An 18,492-nucleotide genomic window follows, 5' to 3' on the forward strand; every position below is an offset into this window, starting at 1 on the left:
CCGCTGCCCCTTTTCTGAGACCCCACCCTGCTCACTGCACGGCCCTTCCCTCTCTCACTTTCACCAGGCTGGGGCAGGCTTTGTTCTTGGACTGAGGGGTTTGGAGTGTGGGAGGGGCTCTGGGCTGAACTTGAGCCAGAGGGTTGGGGTGCAGGTTGAGGGCTCTGGAGGGAGATTTCGTGCCGCAGGGGCTCCGGATAGGGGCAGGGGTTTGGGGTGCAGGAGGGGGTTCAGGTCTGGGGCAGGGGTTGAGGAGGAAGGCTGTGGCTTGGCACTGCTTACCTCCGGTGCTGTCACAGCAGGGCTAAGGCAGGCTCACCCCCACCCTAGCCCTATGCCACTCCCGAAACTGACCAACCTGTCCAGCAGCTGGGGCAGTGGCTCTGCACGCTGCCCTCTGTCTGCAGGCTCCTGCCTGCACCTCCCTGTTCCCAGCCAACGGGAGCTGCAGGGCCAGTGCCTGCAGGCCAGGGCAGCATGTGGAGACTTTCTGCCCTGGCTCCCCGACGGGCCACAGGGACATACCAGCCGCTTGCAGGAGCAGCGCAGGACCGGGACAGGGGGACACTGCCTTAGTCCCGCTGCGTTGCTGTACTGTTAGCAGCCGATCTCCCCGTTTTGGCAGCAGGAGGTTAAGCCCAATTCCAGGAGACTCCCGGCCAGTGTTCGGCATTTCGTGGACAGTAAAAAGTAGAGGGAGTGAATTGGGTTAGGTGCACCGATGTGGAGGTGATGTGCAGATGTGGGCCACCAGTAGAAACCGAAAACCGAGGTCTCTTTTTCAAACATTACCCCAGGGATAATTCCCCCAGCCCCGCCAGGCAAGGCAGGTTAGAACTCACTGCCCGAAGAATTACATTTGAACACGAGAGCAGTTAAAACAATGAAATACAGAGACCCGTCCAAAACCGAAAATAACACACGCTGAAAGAAGTAGACGTACTAAGAACAGCGACACAAGTATGTGTGGGGTTGGGAGGCGAGTGTGACAGAAGGAAAGGGAGTATTTGTGTGACAGTGTCCAAGATGCACATTGTCCCTTTAAATGCAGTACCTTGCTTTGTGACAAGTATCAGAGAGGTCGCCGTGTTAGTCTGTATCTCCGAGAACAGCAAGAAGTCCTGTGGCACCTTATAGACTAACAGATATTTTGGAGCATGAGCTTTCGTGGGCAAAGACCCGCTTCATCAGATGCATGAGAGGCAGGGGTGGGGGGGGGGGGTTCAGAGAAGTATTTAAAGAGAGGGGTCCCAGTGCAACGGAGAGAGACACATCTCTGAGCTGTAATTCATTTGCAAATTTGACTCCATCAACCAAGGATTAAACAGAGACTGGGAGTGGCGGGCACCTTACAAAAGCAGCTTCTCTGCATTGGAAGTTCACACCTCCACATTGGAATCTGACAATGGGCCACATCCCCCCAACTGATCTGACTTGTTTTTTTCTCCTCTCTTGCTGTATACTACTGATAATGGGCCATTTCCACCCTGACTGAACAGACCTTGTCAGCTCTGGCCTTCCCTTTTACTGGGACCCCCCTCTTTAAATCCTCCTGTGAACCCCCGCTTCCCCCGCCACTTGTGCATCTGACGAAGCGGGTCTTTGCCCACGAAAGCTTATGCGCCAAAATATCTGTCAGTCTGTAAGGTGCCACAGGACTTCTTGTTGTCCCTTTAAGTATGCTGAGTGTGTTCTGATATGGGAGCAGCTGGCAGCAAGCTCCCTGCATTTCCTACCCCCTGTTTGTGCAGATGGGGTACGAAGGTGGGGAGTGTGGACACCCTGACATCAGCACCTGACTGAAGGAGGAGCTTCCATAGGTAACTACCTAAACGTGGGCTTGAACCTGGGACCTGTGTGCAGGCACCTCAATCATTTGAGCTAACAGCCAGCTGTCTTTCAGCTTAGGCTGCAGAGGGCACTCATTTCCCCTCTCTGGTGTGGTCTAGCTGCCGTTACGTGGGGCAGTGACCTACGCCTGGGCTAGAAACCAGTCACGAGTCAGCCCTTCCTCTGTGAAGCTGTGGCTCCCCGTACAACAGGGGTAACTTTTCAGGGTTGGCTAGCCCCACTCTTGAACACAAGGAGCAGCCCAGCCTGCCTTCTCTCTGACATCGGGAGGGAGGATGTAGGAGAGGCAGGAAGAGCTGGAGGGAGATTTTTTTTTTTAGGGGCATCAGGAAGTTACTGATCTTGAGTAGATGAGAAAAGATGGCTGCTCTGTGGCAGAACGCTTCATATGGGCAGCGATGGGGTAGGGGTGTTCTAGGAAGTGGGGCTGCAGGTCCCCCAAACCCTCTGCTCTCAGTTGGTAGGTGGGAGGGAGACCTATACATGCCTCAGGAAAGCACCTCACTGATTGGCAACTTCACCAGCTTCTGCCAGACCCATTTGGTGGCTTCCCTGACTAAGAGGCAGTGGACCTGTGGAGAGCACTGGGCGGTAAAGCTTTTCCCCTTGTTCTCAGCCCGCTGAGAGACACTTTCCCATATGGGTTTTGCACCTGCCTGAACAGAGGGATGGGGATGGCTGGCCGCAGGAGTTCATGCCGACTTAGGCCCCTGCAGTGGATTTGCTTTGTCCTGCCCTTATTCTTACAAGTGTCCTTCACCGCAGAGGCTGAAAATGGGTGACGGGTGAGAGATCAGTTGGTGATGCCCTCTGGGGCATCCGGCACTGGGCTCTGTCAGAAGACAGCACACTGGGCTAGGTGGACCTTTGGTCTGACCCAGTATCGCCATCCTTACATTCTTGATCTCCAGGCTCCCAGTCTTTGGTGTATTACCTGAAAGCCCACAAGCAGACCACTCGCTGTGGTGAATGTACCACTTTGGAACTGAGCTCTTTCCCCATCTCAATATCTTCCCAGCCCTGCCTACCTCGATAGGCAATTCAGATGGCTTCAAAGAAGTTAGGGTTTATTACTGGGAGGCCATTCCCTCGCTCAGACAGACAATAAACCTCTGACTCTTCTGTTAAACGTGAACCTTCTGTTTTGCTTTGCTGCCCTGGTGCCTAATAATTTTACACTTTGTCTCCATTCAACTGCATTCTTCATTTGCAAATCGGGTCACTCAAGAGGTCCGTGACCTTCTGAATGTGGCTACATTGAGCCCTGTTATTTGTTGATCTTCCAGTCCTGAGCTTTGTCGGTGGAATGTGAGATCTCAAGGGGCCGTGATGTTATAAATGAGCAAGATGCCTACGCTGACCTCTTGGTAACACAGTGAGAGACTTTCTTTTTCATCTCCCTGAGGCTTGTTGGGATTAGCCAGCTCCTCGCTAATGCATTGTCTTAGTCATGGCTCTTTAGCTCCTAGGCTGCAAATCTTTGCATCTATTTAACACTGCCTGCATTGATAGTTTTTGTTTTAATGAAACAAATACAGTTTGTGATGACGAAAGGTGCTGGACTGATGGCAAGCTGAACTCCTAACTGTGCCACCATGACACGGACAGTTTCTGAAACCATCTTGCTTACGGGCACATAGAATCATAGAACAATAGAGCTGGAAGAGACCTAAAAAAGCCATCGAGTCCAGCCCCCTGCGCTAAGCAGGACCAAACCCATCAGATCAGCCCAGCCAGGGCTTTGTTGAGGTGAGACTTAACCACGTCCAGAGATGGAGATGCCACTACTTCCCTGGGTAGACCATTCCAATGCTTCACCACCCTCCTAGTGAAAAAGTTTTTCCTAATGTTCAACCTGGACCTTCCCAACCACAACTTGAGACCATTGTTCCGTGTCCTGCCATCCGTGGCCACTGTAAACAGCCTCTCTCCAGCCTCTTTGCAACCTCCCTTCAGTAAGTTGATGGCTGCTATCAAGTCCCCCCCTCAGTCTTCTCTTCTGAAGACTAAACAGTCCCAATTCCTTCAACCTTTCTTCATAGGTCATATGCTCCAGCCCCCTAATTACCTTGGTCGCCCTCCGCTGGACCCTCTCCAGTGTATCTACATCCTTCCTATCACTGGGGGCTCAGAAGTGGACACGGTACTCCAGAGGCGGCCTCACCAAAGCTGAATAAAGAGGAACAATCACTTCTCTGGATCTACTGCCAACACTCCTCTTGATGCAACCTAATATGCCATTAGCCTTCTTGGCTACAATGGCACACTGTTGACTCATGTCCAGCTTCTCATCCACTACAACTCCCAGGTCCATTTCTGCACATGGAGGGGCTCTGCCAGGAGAGGAGGGTCCTGCTTAATATTCATGTCCTCTGAGGGCTTAACATAAGAACATAAGAATGGCCATACTGGGTCAGACCAAAGGTCCATCAAGCCCAGCATCCCATCTGCCGACGGTGGCCAATGCCAGGTGCCCCAGAGAGGAGAACAGAAGACAAGTGATTTATCTCCTGCCATCCATCTCCTGCCCTTGTTATGAAGGCTAGGGCACCATACTTTATCCCTGGCTAATAGCCATTTATGGACCTGACCTGCAAAAATTTATCAAGCTCTTTTTTAAACCCTAATAGAGTCCTGGCCTTCACAGCCTCCTCGGGCAAGGAGTTCCACAGGTTGACTGTGCGCTGTGTGAAGAAAAATTTCCTTTTATTAGTTTTGAACCTACTACCCATCAATTTCATTTGGTGTCCCCTAGTTCTTGTATTATGGGAAAAGGTAAATAATTTTTCTATATTCACTTTCTCCACACCATTCATGATTTTATATACCTCTATCATATCGCCCCTCAATCGCCTCTTTTCCAGACTGAAAAGTCCCAGTCTCTCTAGCCTCTCCCCATATGGGACCCGTTCCAAGCCCCTAATCATCTTAGTCGCCCTTTTCTGAACCTTTTCTAATGCCAATATATCTTTTTTGAGGTGAGGAGACCACATCTGCACGCAGTACTCGAGATGTGGGCGTACCATAGTTTTATATAGGGGAAGTATGATATCTTTTGTCTTATTATCGATCCCTTTTTTAATAATTCCTAACATCCTATTTGCCTTACTAACTGCCGCTGCACACTGCGTGGATGTCTTCAGAGAACTATCCACTATAACTCCAAGATCCCTTTCCTGATCTGTCGTAGCTAAATTTGACCCCATCATGTAGTACGTGTAATTTGGGTTATTTTTTCCAACATGCATTACCTTACACTTACCCACATTAAATTTCATTTGCCATTTTGCTGCCCAATCACTCAGTTTGCTGAGATCTTTTTGTAGTTCTTCACAATCCCTTTTGCTTTTGACTGTCCTGAACAACTTGGTGTCATCTGCAAACTTTGCCACCTCACTGCTTACCTCATTTTCTAGATCATTGATGAACAAGTTGAACAGGATCGGTCCCAGGACTGAGCCCTGGGGAACACCACTAGTTACCCCCCTCCATTGTGAAAATTTACCATTTATTCCAACCCTTTGTTTTCTGTCTTTTAACCAATTCCCGATCCATGAAAGGACCTTTCCTCCTATCCCATGACCACCTAATTTACATAAAAGCCTTTGGTGTGGGACCGTGTCAAAGGCTTTCTGGAAATCTAGGTATATTATGTCCACTGGGTGCCCCTTGTCCGCATGTTTATTAACCCCTTCAAAGAATTCTAATAGATTAGACAGACACGACTTCCCTCTGCAGAAACCATGCTGACTTTTGCCCAACAATTCGTGCTCTTCTATGTGCCTTGCAATTTTACTCTTTACTAGTGTTTCTACTAATTTACCTGGTACTGATGTTAAACTTATCGGTCTATAATTGCCAGGATCTCTTCTAGAGCCTTTTTTAAATATTGGTGTTATATTGGCCGTCTTCCAGTCATTTGGTACCAAAGTGGATTTAAAGGATAGGTTACAAACCACTGTTAATAACTCCGCAATTTCACATTTGAGTTCTTTCAGAACCCTTGGGTGAATGCCATCTGGTCCTGGAGACTTGTTACTATTCAGCTTATCAATTAATTCCAAAACCTCCTCTAATGTCACTTCAATCTGAGTGAGTTCCTCAGATTTGTCGCCTAAAAAGGCTGGCTCAGATTTAGGAACCTCTGTAACATCTTCAGCCGTGAAGACTGAAGCAAAGAAATCATTTAATCGCTCCGCAATGGCACTGTCTTCCTTGATCGCTCCTTTTATATCTTTATCATCCAAGGGCCCCACTGCTTTTTTAGCAGGCTTCCTGCTTCTAATGTATTTAAAAAACATTTTACTATTGTTTTTTGAATTTTTGGCTAGCTGTTCCTCAAACTCTTTTTTGGCTTTTCTTACTACATTATGACAGTTAATTTGGGAGTGTTTATGTTCCTTTCTATTTTCCTCATTAGGATTTGACTTCCATTTTTTAAAAGTTGCCCTTTTCTCTCTCACTGCCTTTTTAACATGGCTGTTAAGCCATGGTGGTTCTTTGTTAGGTCTCTTACTGTGTTTTTTTATTTGGGGTATACATTTAAGTTGGGCCTCTAGTATAGTGTCTTTAAACAGTTTCCATGCAGCTTCCAGGGATTTTAGTTTAATTACTCTACCTTTTAGTTTCTGTTTAACTAGCTTCCTCATTTTAGTGTAATTCCCCTTTTTGAAATTAAATGCCAGAGTGTTTGACCGCTGCGGTGTTCTTCCCAACACAGGAATATTAAAAGTTATTATATTGTGGTCACTATTTCCAAGCGGTCCAGTAACAGTTACCTCTTGGACCAGATCCTGCGTTCCAGTCAAGACTAGATCGAGAATCGACTCTCCCCTTGTGGGTTCCTGTACTAGCTGCTCCAAGAAGCAGTCATTTAAGGCATCAAGAAATTTAATCTCTGAATCCCGTCCTGAGGTGACATGCACCCAATCAATATGGGGATAATTGAAATCTCCTATTATTACTGTGTTTTTTATTTTGATAGCCTCTCTAATCTCCCTTAACATTTCAGCATCACTATCACTGTCCTGGTTAGGTGGTCGGTAATATATTCCTAATGCCATATTCATATTAGAGGAATGAATTGTTATCCATAATGATTCTATGGAACATTTTGATTCCTTTAGGATTTTTACTTCATTTGATTCTATATTATCCTTCACATATAGTACCACTCCTCCACCCGCACGACCTGTTCTGTCTTTCCGATATAATTTATATCCTGGTATGATAGTGTCCCACTGATTGTCCTCATTCCACCATGTTTCTGAGATGCCTATTATGTCAACTTCCTCCTTTGATATGAGGTACTCCAGTTCACCCATCTTATTAGACAGACTCCTAGCATTAGTGTAAAAGCATGTTAGAAAACTACCACTATTTATATGTCCGCCTTTCACAGACGTGGTGGATTTTTTTATGCACGATTGTTTCACATCTGATCTTGCCCATATATTATTTCCCACGTTCCCTATCTGACTAACTTCTAGGGAATCCCTGTCTATGGAGCCTCGTGTAAGAGAAGTCTCCGTCCGATCCAGGTGCTCCCCCGCACCAATCGGCTTTCCCCCACCTCTTAGTTTAAAAACTGCTTGTCCCTACAGTGGGGTTAATATGGTCTACAAGGCATTTGGGCGGGGAGTGGGGAATGGTGGTATTTCTAAGATGCGACTGTGTGTTGCGCACTGCAATTAATTGGTCTGTGTAGCCCTGCTGGTGCGCTTTAATGCAGTGCTGTTTCAAGCAATGCTATGTTAAAACACGCTAGAGCAGTGGTTCCCAGCCTGGAGTCCATGGACTCCTGCGGGTCGGTGAGGACATTGCAGGGGATCCGTGAAAAAAAGTAAAAGATAAATAAAAATGACCATAGAACATAAGTTTTAAGTAAATCGCAAAGTTGCAGTCGATTATTATTTCTAAATGAAATCTCTTCCAGTAATGCTGGTAATCGCTCTCTGGAAATCTGTGTTGTGGTTTCCTTCTTCCTTTAGTGGACTGTGCACTGTGGCTACAGTGGGGCCTTGATTCGGGTCTGTGAACGGTTTTGGGGGGGAGCGATTGGGGGTCCACACAAGTGGAAGGGTTGGGAACCACCACTCTGCAGAACTCTCAGTGCGCGCCAGTGAGCTTTGTGCTGAGTCCCTAACACGTTAGTGTGCTTTAGACATAACCCACTTCGCCCCCACAGTAAAACACATCACTCCACTGCCTAGACAAGCCCTTGACCTATCGGTACTGCCTGGGCTCCATTTGCGGTGGTGTCTCTGGAGTCCCTGGCTGGGGAGGAGGTGGCAGTGCTAGCCTCAAGCGTTCGAAAATCCTGAGTCAAACCCATCCAAAATGATAAGATTGGCTTAAAAATCATGAGACTTTGGGTTCTTTTCCCTTTGCATTCTGGTTTCTGAGCCTTTTGGTTGCACTTGGTTCATGTCTTAAGACTTCACTACTCTCCATGAGGGTTAGGAACTTGTACTTGTAAATGAAACCTGAGACTTTCTTGTTGTCACATGGTTGCGGGAGTTGGGGCTTTAAGAAAAACAAATACGGGTTGCACTTCTGAAAACCGGCATTCTCTGGTCTGGCAACATCCCTCGTCTGGTAGGATAAGGGATGCTCCTGGACCAGCGGGCCAGGGCAGGAGGGCAAGCTGACATGGGGACAGTGGGGCCATAGCCAGACGTGGTGTCCCTGGCAGCCTGGTGGTGCTGGGGCCAAGGAGCTGGCGTTCTCGGGCTGCCCCATGCAGAGCTCTGCACTGGAGAGGAGACCCCGCTGCTGTAGCAAACTGTGGCAGGCCAGCAGAGACAGCCAGGGCTCGGGGGGCTTGGCCATTAACTACCCCGGTCCGGCAAAATCCCTCATTTGGGACCACTGAGATCCTGAGGGAGCCAGACCAGAGAGGTGGAACCTGTATAAATAAAGGGCTCAACACTGAGGATTACTCCTTGAGGATGTGGGCCTTTAGCAAGGCAGGCGTTTTATGCTGGAAAGAGAAGTGCGCAGAAACTGGGATCCTCCTATAACCATCCAGTTTATACTGCGTGGGAGGGTCAGTGGGTGGACTTCTGTGCACGTTCCGGCATTGGTGTGTGTGTTCGTAGTACGTCTCCGCAGGGTGCTGGCTGGCCCGTGCAGTTATAGGGCTGATCGCCACAGCTCCTAGGGCTAGCTAAATGCTGCCTTCTGGTCTGCGGGGGCTTGCAGGCCAAGGGCAGGAATCCTGGTGAAGAGGGACATGTGTGTGTGTGTGCGTGGGGTGTGCGTGTGTGAACCTGACCCTCCTCTGCCTTAACTGAGCTGGGGAGATGATCGCAGCCTTCCAGCCCTGTCCTACTCAGTTCTGCATCTCCTTTCTCACTTCAGCCTGCTGCACCTGAGGGCCATGAGCTGCTCTCAGCCTCTGGAGAGCCAAAGGAGCATCCCCTCCTCCTCAGGACCTCAGCCCTTCTAGAGAAATTGGCTGTGCCAGCCAGAACCTCGCGGAAAGGAGCTCACCACCAGGAGAAGGTCAGCGGCTGCCAGTTCCTGTAGTCCCACCCAGGGTCTGCCAAGGTAAGCCCCATATTCATTCTCTTTGCTTAGCAAACTGGCCTCCCTGTTGTTCCCCAGCCCTTTGCTTCTTGGTTGCATTGCATCATATCACGTCCCTCGCCTTGGGCAGGCAGGAGTGTGTTTCTTTGCACTTCAGTGACAGAGGGGGACGAGGTTTGGCACTCATGCCTGCCACGTCATGTTGGTTGGTGGCTGCACCATTCAGGACTCGCAGGGGATTTTGGACTGGGGCAGGTCGTGTGCAGATAGGTGAAATCTACTGCGAGCAATACAGGAATCTTCTCTCTGCTCTGCTGTTTGAAGGGATGGAGTCAGAGCTGAGAGGCTCCATTTTAACCCGCCTGCGCCATCGGCCAAATCCAAGCTATTGCTTATCTTTGGGCACATTTTAGAGTAGCCTTTGGTGGTCATAAAATGATGCAAACTCATGGTGCGTGGACAACGGAACAGCATGGTTCCAAGCAAGCCTGTCGTAACAGATCAGCGTGGTAAGCCCAGCCCAGCTTGACAGTGACAACCCAGAATGCTTAGGTACCCTCCTGTGCTAGGTGCTGTACGTACACCTTGTCAGAGGGAGCCCCTGCCCTTGGGACAAGACAAACAAAAGGTAGGCAGAGAAGCAGGCCTGGGGAAGGGTGAAGTGCTCAAGCCTGAAGTTTGTTAACTTTGAGTCAGAGCCATGGGCCATAGTACTGAATGCAATAAATAAATATGCAGTGAGATTGACACAGCTCCAGAAAACAGGGTCAGTTGAAATCCCAGGATTAGCCCTTCCCTACATTAGTGACATCTTCCGAATCGCCACAGGCAGGTGAAGTAACTTGCCTGTGATCTCCCGGTAGGGGAGCAGCAGAGGCAGGAATACAGCCCAGGTCTTCCGAGTCCTGCGCTAATGCCCTGTTTACTAGACTACGCTGCCGCCTGAGCGGTCTTATGATGATGAACCCGTCCACCCTTTTAAACACCTCTACGATGCAGGCAAGTGCAGATCACAGTCTAACCAGGTCCTATGGATGAACAGAGGCCTTCAGTCTCTGTCAGCCTGTCCCCTGGTCTGCTGCAGCCGGCCGTGCCGGCACAGAAAGGGTTAAGAACAAGCGTCGGGGGGAGGACAGAATGAAGTACAAGGCACTTGGACTCAAAGGCTCCCGCATCCCTCTTTGTGCTTCCACCACAGCAATCTCCCTTCTCATTAGCTCCTAATGAGGCTGGGCTGAGGCGGGGGAGGTGGGGAGCTGAATTGTTGTGATTGGTTCAGCTCCACTGATGTGCTTTCGATATAATTTTCTGTAATTTGTCTCAATAAAGCCCTGGAGAGTTCCCAGCATGGGCCCGGCCTTCTCTTCCCGGCTGAAGCCTGGAGGGGATAGGCAGAGGCCCTCAGCCGGAGGCCGGAGGCCGGCTGGGGCACAGGGCAGTGGGAATAAATGGAGAACGTTGCCACAGCATTGTCTGGAGGTCAGCAGTGTTCCTCTCCTGGCAAAGGGATAAATATGCGCCCCATCATTCAAGCACAGGGGGCTCCCATGTGTTCCTTCTCTCTGTAACCCCACCCCTCCCTCACAGACACACACTCTCAGTTCCTCCCGGCTGCCCTCTACGCTGTATGGATCGTGCAGGGGTGCATGGATGCGCTTTTTGGGCTGCCTTATCATCCCTTGGCAAAAGGGGAGGCTGTAAGACAAAATCCTGCTGAAGACCAGGCAATTAACTCAGCAGGTTGAGCAGACCGCCGGTCTCCCCATCCCTACCCCTGGAGGAGATTGTCAGCCCATAGGGCAACTTAATCTCGCTAACTTGTGTGCAGACTGCGACCTGCACTCGGGTTTTTTCTCGAGTTAAGAGCACCTCTTCGTGTTTCCCCTCCCTGGTTCCCATCCCTCCAAGCACACTTATAACCCAGCCCAGCAGCTCAGTCCGAGGGATGGTGGAGGAGATGTGTCCAGCCAGCCCCTAGGCAGGCCCGTAGTTACTGTGACCGCTGATTCTGGCTTGGGTTGATGCTGGGCTGTGTGTGCTCAGGCAGGGAGCCCGAGGGGGCCTTTCTCTGGGTTCGCTGCTGTCAGGAGCCTGAAGCCACCGAATTCTAACTGAGGGCGCAATCCTCCATGGCGGAGAGCACAAGCAGCAGAGAATCCACCAGACAGGTTGCTCAGAGGCTCTGCCCAGGAGGAAGTGATGACACCAGCTGCAAGGCAGTGGAGAAACAGGCCCCGAGAGGGCTGTCTGAGACAGCAGTGTACGTGTCTGCCCCAGGGGTGCTTAGGAACATTGGGATTACCAGACTCAGCCTCGTTCCAGCTCCTTCAGCAGCCTGTCTCCCGCCTTGGCCAGTACCCCTGCTGGAGACTGGCTGCTGAAGGTCTTGACAACTCCCTTGTAGTTGGGGTTTGAGTTAATTTGTGAAGTGGGATATGTTATATTCCTTCCTAAACCTCTTGTTGCATTATCAAGCCTATATCTGCATGTTGTTGTTATCCAGTTCCATGTCCAGTCCTGGTCTGAGGGATTAGCAGTGTCCAGTATGAAGAAAAGGTGCAAAATCACCTTGCCTGTGACTTTTTGTGTGTGAAGCAAATAATGATGGACTTACAGCTTCAGATCTACCATGCCTAGAGAGGGGACTCGGGACAGGTGCTTTGTGAGCAGTGGGACAATGGGAGAAACCTGGAATAAAATCCCTGCAAGACGTACATCTTATTGATTGCTGCTAGCCAGTACATCTATGCTGGGCGTATAGTGTTACTGAAGTGTTGGGAGCAGAAGTTAAGTGGATGTAGTAATACTTTGACCATGATTCTGCTCACCCAGGTCCAATGCCCCCTCACATTAACTGACATAAGCTTCATCTTAAGTAGGGAGGAAAACTAGCAGGGTTAGGACATAAGGGCAACAAAAAATGATTAAGGGGCTGGAGCACATGACCTATGAGGAGAGGCTGAGGGATTTGGGCTTGTTTGCTTTGCAGAAGAGAAGAATGAGAAGCAATGTGATAACAGCCTTCAACTTCCTGAACAGGGAGTCTGTGTAGGGTGACCATATCTTCCATGGTCACATATGGGATGGCGGGGGGTGCTCCCCCTTCCCCAGGTAACTTGCCGGCTCCCTCAGTTGGAGAGCACATGCTGTGAGTCAGGCAGGCAGCTGTGCCTGTGCAGCAGATACGGGACAATTAGTCCCTTTTTTAAAATAAGTCAGGAGGCCTTTTTGGTGTGCCGAAACCGGGACGGATGGTCACCCTAATTCTAAAGAGTCTGGAGAGAGGCTGTGCTCAGGAGAGTGGGACGGCAGAACAAGGAGCAATGGTCTCAGGTTACAGAGCAGGAGATGTAGGTTGGATATTTGGAAAAACTGTTTCACCAGGAGGGTGGTGAAGCTCTGGAATGTGTTACCCAGAGAGGTGGTGGAACCTCCATCCCTAGAGGTTTTTAAGTCTCAGCTTGACAAAGCCCTGGCTGGAGTGATTGAGTTGGGATTGGTCTTGCTTTGAGCAGGAGGTTGGACTTGATGATCTCCTTATGTCTCTTCCAGCCCTAAGAGTCTAGGATTCTATGATAAGGATCTCTTACTATAGCAGCCAAGAGGTTTCCTTGCAGTCCAGTCCAGCAGTCCCTAAAGGGAGAGGATAACATGCGGGATTGTTCTCCGCTGGTGTGAAATTCAGAGGTGCCTTCACGTCCCTTGGTCTGCGGCACTTGGTACCTTGTAACGTGTGATCAGGATGGGGGTGAGAAGGAGTGCTTTCTGGGACATTGCCGAGCTGGGGTGGAGGTTGTTTACTGGGTGGTTTGCAGTGCTGGCTAGAATGTATTACGCTTGTTTGGGAAGCAGAGGCAGGGAGAGGTGAAATGATTTGCCCAGGGTCACTCAGCAGGTCAGAGGCAGAGCTGGGACGAGGGCCCATCTCTCCTGCCTCCCTAGACTGGGCTCTACTCATGTGGGCCACCCGCCAGCAGGCAGATGCACCCACCGTGAGGAAGGGGAGAGACTAAGGAAGCTGTGTTCTCCTCCACGTCCCTTACCAGCACTGGGCAAAAGAGGGGGCTGGAAGCAGCCTCCTGACATATCGCCAAAGGTTCCCAGGCAATGTGGGGCTGGAAATCCCAGGAGCTGGAAGCTTTATCCAGAGGAGCTGAGAATTGTCTCCCTTTTGGCCAGGCTTAGTTTCTGCCAAACATTCAGCCTAAGAGTTCCCCCAGCACTGGCTGCCTGTAACTACTGCCCTGAGCTCCCCCCGGGCCAGCTTGAGTTAGCAGGTTGAAAGGGACCTTGGCTCAAGCTGCCCTGCAGGGAGGCGGCCCTGGGCCTGCTTGCCAATGCGTCCAAGCCAGTCCCCTGTTTGAAGGGAGCCTCTTCGGTGAGCTCAGAGCAGTGACCAGAGGCCCAACAGCCTCCAGGAGCTGCAGAGAGCAGCAGAGATGGAAAGGATGTGGAGCCTCCCCATGCTGGCAGGCATATGGGGGGAGGATGGGCCGCCAGGCACTGGGCAGAGAACACATTGAAGACAGATGGGCATTATGAAGCCACCAGGCACGTGAGTTTTGGGAGGGGTGTAGTCTTGGCTCGGCCACTGCTAGAGTCTCCCATCAAGAATTACCATTGGCTGTTCTGGCTTGGGCTGGTACAGGAAGAAGGATTAGCAGCCTTTTGGCAGGTCAGGCTGTCGGGGTGGATGGCGGGAGCCTGGGAGCTCACGTTCTCAGATTCCCGGGCTGGGGCAGGAAGATCACACCGCTCCGGGCCTGGTCTATATGAGAGAGATTGGCTGGTGGGGTGATCGGACCATCCGTGGGAGCTTGGCATTTCCCAGCATTGTCTGTAGATGGACAGCAAGGGGGATTACAGCTTTTTCCAGACGCTGCCTTCCCCAGCAGTTGGCTGCCACCTCTTCCTCTGCAGCAAGGCTGTTTATTTAACAGTTATTTGACTCTTCTGCATTGCACCTTCCAGCCAAATGGCTTTTCAATTAAACCTGCTGCCAACTCGTTAAGCCCCCCGTCCAGGTCACTTCCTGTGTGTGTGATTTATAGACCTGCTCCTAACATTTATTAACTGCTAGATCACAGCGGCTGGTCAATTGGTACCCTTCCCATTAGCTGCCCTGAGTGGCAGCCCAGGAGAAAGAGGTGGGTTCTTCCAAAGTGGGTATCTGTCCAGCCTCACGCAGGAGCGTGGTGCTCAGAGGCCGGCTGGGGTGAGAGAGGAGAAGGTGAAAAGTCGGGGTGGGGGCACGGTGCAGGGATGACCACAATAAAAGTTGGAGAGAGCAAAAATGAAGAGGTGCAACAGGGCAAGGTCTGACCCAGGTTCTGGAGAGAAACAGACCTCGAGCACTTCTGGGGTGGAGCCACATCACACACCTTCATGGCACTCTCCTAGGACAGGAGCGGCCAACCCCTTATGGGCTAAGGGAAGATCTTCACTCGGGAACAAAGCCGATCCCAGATACGCAATTCTAACTACACCATTAGCATAGCTAGAATCAACGTTATCAGAATCGACTTTCTGCCCTTGTGTAGTCCAGGCTTTTTCAGGCTCATGCGATAACATGGAGCACAGGGATCAACGGCCGAGCCCAGAGAGATCGATTTTGCTGCATCTTAACACATGCAGCAAAAATGAACTCCAGAAGATCACATCGATCGTCTGGTAAGTACACATCAGCACGAAGAGCCACAGAAGCTACATCTACACGTGAAGCCTACATCGAAGTAGCCTATTTCGATGAATAACGTCTACACGTCCTCCAGGGCTAGCAACGTTGATGTTGAACATCGACGTTGCGCAGCACCACATCGAAATAGGCGCTGCGAGGGAACGTCTACACGCCAAAGTAGCACGCATTGAAATAAGGGTGCCAGGCACAGCTGCAGACAGGGTCACAGGGCGGACTAGCGCTTCCGGGGCAACAGCTAGCCGCTGCCTTAAAGGGCCCCTCCCAGACACACTCAGCCTGCACAGCACGCGGTCTGCAGAGCCATAGGCACGCACACCTCGGGCGACGCAGTCATGGACCCCCAGCAGCAGCAGCAGCAGCAGCCAGAGGTCCACCCAGCCGCCCCTGCAGGAGCAGTGCTCGCCCTGCTCAATGCCATGCAGGAGGCAGCTGAGCACCTCCTTGCCACAGAGGAGGAGCTGCCCGCAGGGGAGGAGGACGCAACCCCCAACCCTGCAGCACCCCGACCCCCCCGCCGCCTCACACGCCGGCGGCTGTGGAGCTACCCCACCAGCACCGACTGGTGGGAGCGGCTGGTGCTTGGGGAGTGGGATGACAACCTCTGGCTCAGGAACTTTCGCATGAGCTGGCAGACATTTATGGAGCTATGCCAGTGGCTCACCCCTGCACTCAGGCACCAGGACACCGCCATGCGGCGTGCCCTCCCTGTGGAGAAATGGGTCGGCATCGCTGTCTGGAAGCTGGCCACTCCAGACAGCTACCGATCCGTGGGCCAGCAGTTTGGCGTCGGCAAGGCCACCGTCGGGGCTGTCCTCATGGACGTAAGAGGACCCACGGGGGGAGAGGGGGAAGGCAGCCCTGGCAGGGGGGCCCTGGCAGGGCAGGGCAGGGGAGGGGAGGGGAGGGCGGCCCTGGCAGGGGAGGGCCACACACACCCTGCTCACCCCTCATTGGTGCTGTCCCATGTGCTTCCCCTGCAGGTCGTCCGCGCCATCAACGCCCTGCTCCTCCACAGGCTCGTGAGGCTGGGGCACCCAGATGCCACCATTGTGGGCTTTGCCACCCTCGGCTTCCCCAATTGCTTCGGGGCTCTGGATGGGACTCACATCCCCATCCGTGCCCCGGAGCACAGTGGAGGACGGTACATCAACCGGAAGGGCTACCACTCAGTGGTCCTCCAGGCCTTGGTGGACATCCGGGGCCGTTTCCAGGACATTTATGTGGGCTGGCCTGGCAGCACCCACGACGCCCGGGTTTTCCAGAACTCGGGCCTGTGCCGCCGGCTGGAGGCAGGGACCTACATCCCCCAGCGGGAGATCCCTGTGGGGGACACCACCATGCCCCTCTGCGTCATCGCAGATGCGGCATACCCCCTCCGGCCCTGGCTCATGCACCCGTACACGGGCCATCTGTCTGCCAGCCAGGAGCGCTTCAACCAGCGCCTGAACCACGCGTGCCAGGTGGTGGAGCGCTCATTTGGCCGCCTGAAAGGACGCTGGAGATGTCTCCTCACCCGCCTGGATGCGGGTCCCACCAACATCCCCCAGATTGTGGGCGCGTGCAGCGCCCTACACAATCTGGTGGAGAGCAAGGGGGAGGCCTTCTTTCAGGGCTGGGCTGTGGAGGCCAGCAGGGCCGATGTGCAGCCACCCGCTGCCCCCAGTCGCCAGGTGGACCCCGAAGGGACCCGGGTCCGGGAGGCCCTGCAGGCCCACTTCGATGAGGCTGCGGGGTGAACGCTGCCAGGCCCCCCACTGCCCCCCCCATCCTCCACAACACTCCCTGCCCCTACGCCCACACCACGGAGCACCCAACAGCACCCCCCCCACACTTTTCCTGGACAAATAAAAGCAGACACTTGTTTGTGAAATCAAACTTGTTTACTTTGAACTCTGTTCTAACTAATACTAACTATATACAGGAACTTCTAACTAACTTAAATATGAAATGTGTATGTATATATTAACAAAAAAAACCAGGGATAACAAGGAAGGGGAGAACTATTTACATGGGGGGGGAAGGATCAGACTGTGCAAACGGGGGTCATCACAAATAAATAAATACAAACTAAATACAAGGCCGAACAACAAAACAGTGGGGGGAATATATACGGGGGGGCCACGTCCTGGGCCCCACGCCCCTATAATCCAGCACTGGGGGTGGGCGGCCGGGATCCCTGCCTCGGCCGCAGCCCTGTCCGGGGCTGGCTGGGAGCAGGGCGGACCGGCAGATACGGCCGGCGAGTGTCAGCTGGCCCCAGGTCTCCCTCGGCGGAATGGCCCTCGGTGGTGGGTGGCGGGGCGACGGCGGATGGCGCGGCGACAACAGGAGCAGCGGGTGGTGCGGCGGGTGGAGCAGGCAGGGCGGGTGCTGCGGCGGCCGGCGCGGCATGGGGGGCCAGCTAATCCGCTATGTGGTTGAAGGTCTCCATGTAGGCCCCCCATGCCTCTTGGCGCCAGGCCAGCGCCCACTCCTGGAGGTGGAGGCAGCGTTGCTCCACCCGCAGCTGCTGCTCCACAACCTCCACCTGCCAGCGGTGGAGGGCCAGCAGCTGGGGGTCCGTCACCGGCAGCTGCTGCTGGGTCCGCCGTCTTGCCCGCCGTGGGGCCGGTCGGTCCTCCGCCGAGGGGCTGGCCTGGAGCGATGGCCCCGGAGGGGATTCCGGGACCACTGAAGCCTCGCCGGCGCTCTCCGGTCCTTCCGATGGTGCAGCTGCGGAACACAGGAGCGGGGGAAGAAGAGTGGAGACAGGCATTAGTGTGGGCCCCGAGCCGTGGCCCTTGTCCCCCCACCCCTGTGCTGCAGGTTCCCCATCCCCGTCCCTGGGAGATGCTGCTGTGATGGGGTTCAAGGGTCCCCCTGCACTGCACCCCGTCCCCTGGCGGGAGTGACTCTCACTTCACTCAGCAGGGTCTGACAGGAGAGGTTTCTTAGGCAACAGATGCCCAGTTTCTCCCAGAAGTGACAGTACAGCAGTCAGAGACAGTCCTTCCAACCCGCCCTGGGGAGAAGACCCCGAGGGGTGCCCCTCTGGGGTGTGGCTTTCCCCCTCCTCAGGCAGGCAGCCTTCTAGCTCTCCCTTCCCCTAGCCTCTACCTGCGGCCCCCGATTCAAACCCAGCTCGGCTCCTCCCTCCTCTTTGTTCAGGGCAGAGGTGTAACCTGCCAGTTGTAGCCCCAGGATCATCCTTAGCCACTGGGAGCTATTCTGCTTGTTTCTCATATGTAGCCTGAGTCTCGCATTTGCACTCCCCCCACTCCATCACATGCTGCTGCTGCTGCGGCTGCTGCTGCTGCTGGGTGTCCCACCCCCTCCCCCCAGGGGACCCTAGAGGTTCCGCTCCCCCCTGCCCCGGGGATGGGGAATGGCACTGTCGTGCTGCGGGGGGGGCAGGGGCTGATGCACTCCTGTGA

At 52.9% G+C, this 18,492-nt stretch overlaps 1 protein-coding gene across 2 annotated transcripts in view; it reads left to right on the forward strand.

Annotated features, from left to right (window-relative positions):
- Positions 1 to 18,492, forward strand: part of LINGO1 (leucine rich repeat and Ig domain containing 1) — a 541,157-nt gene that overhangs the window by 55,608 nt on the left and 467,057 nt on the right. For both annotated transcript variants that reach the window (XM_075006532.1, XM_075006534.1), the window contains exon 2: positions 9,214 to 9,402. The gene's annotated coding sequence lies outside the window, so the exon portion shown is untranslated. The remainder of the gene's footprint in view (positions 1 to 9,213; positions 9,403 to 18,492) is intronic.

This window comes from Carettochelys insculpta, chromosome 12, assembly GCF_033958435.1.
Source record: "Carettochelys insculpta isolate YL-2023 chromosome 12, ASM3395843v1, whole genome shotgun sequence".
Classification (NCBI taxonomy): Eukaryota; Metazoa; Chordata; order Testudines; family Carettochelyidae; genus Carettochelys; species Carettochelys insculpta.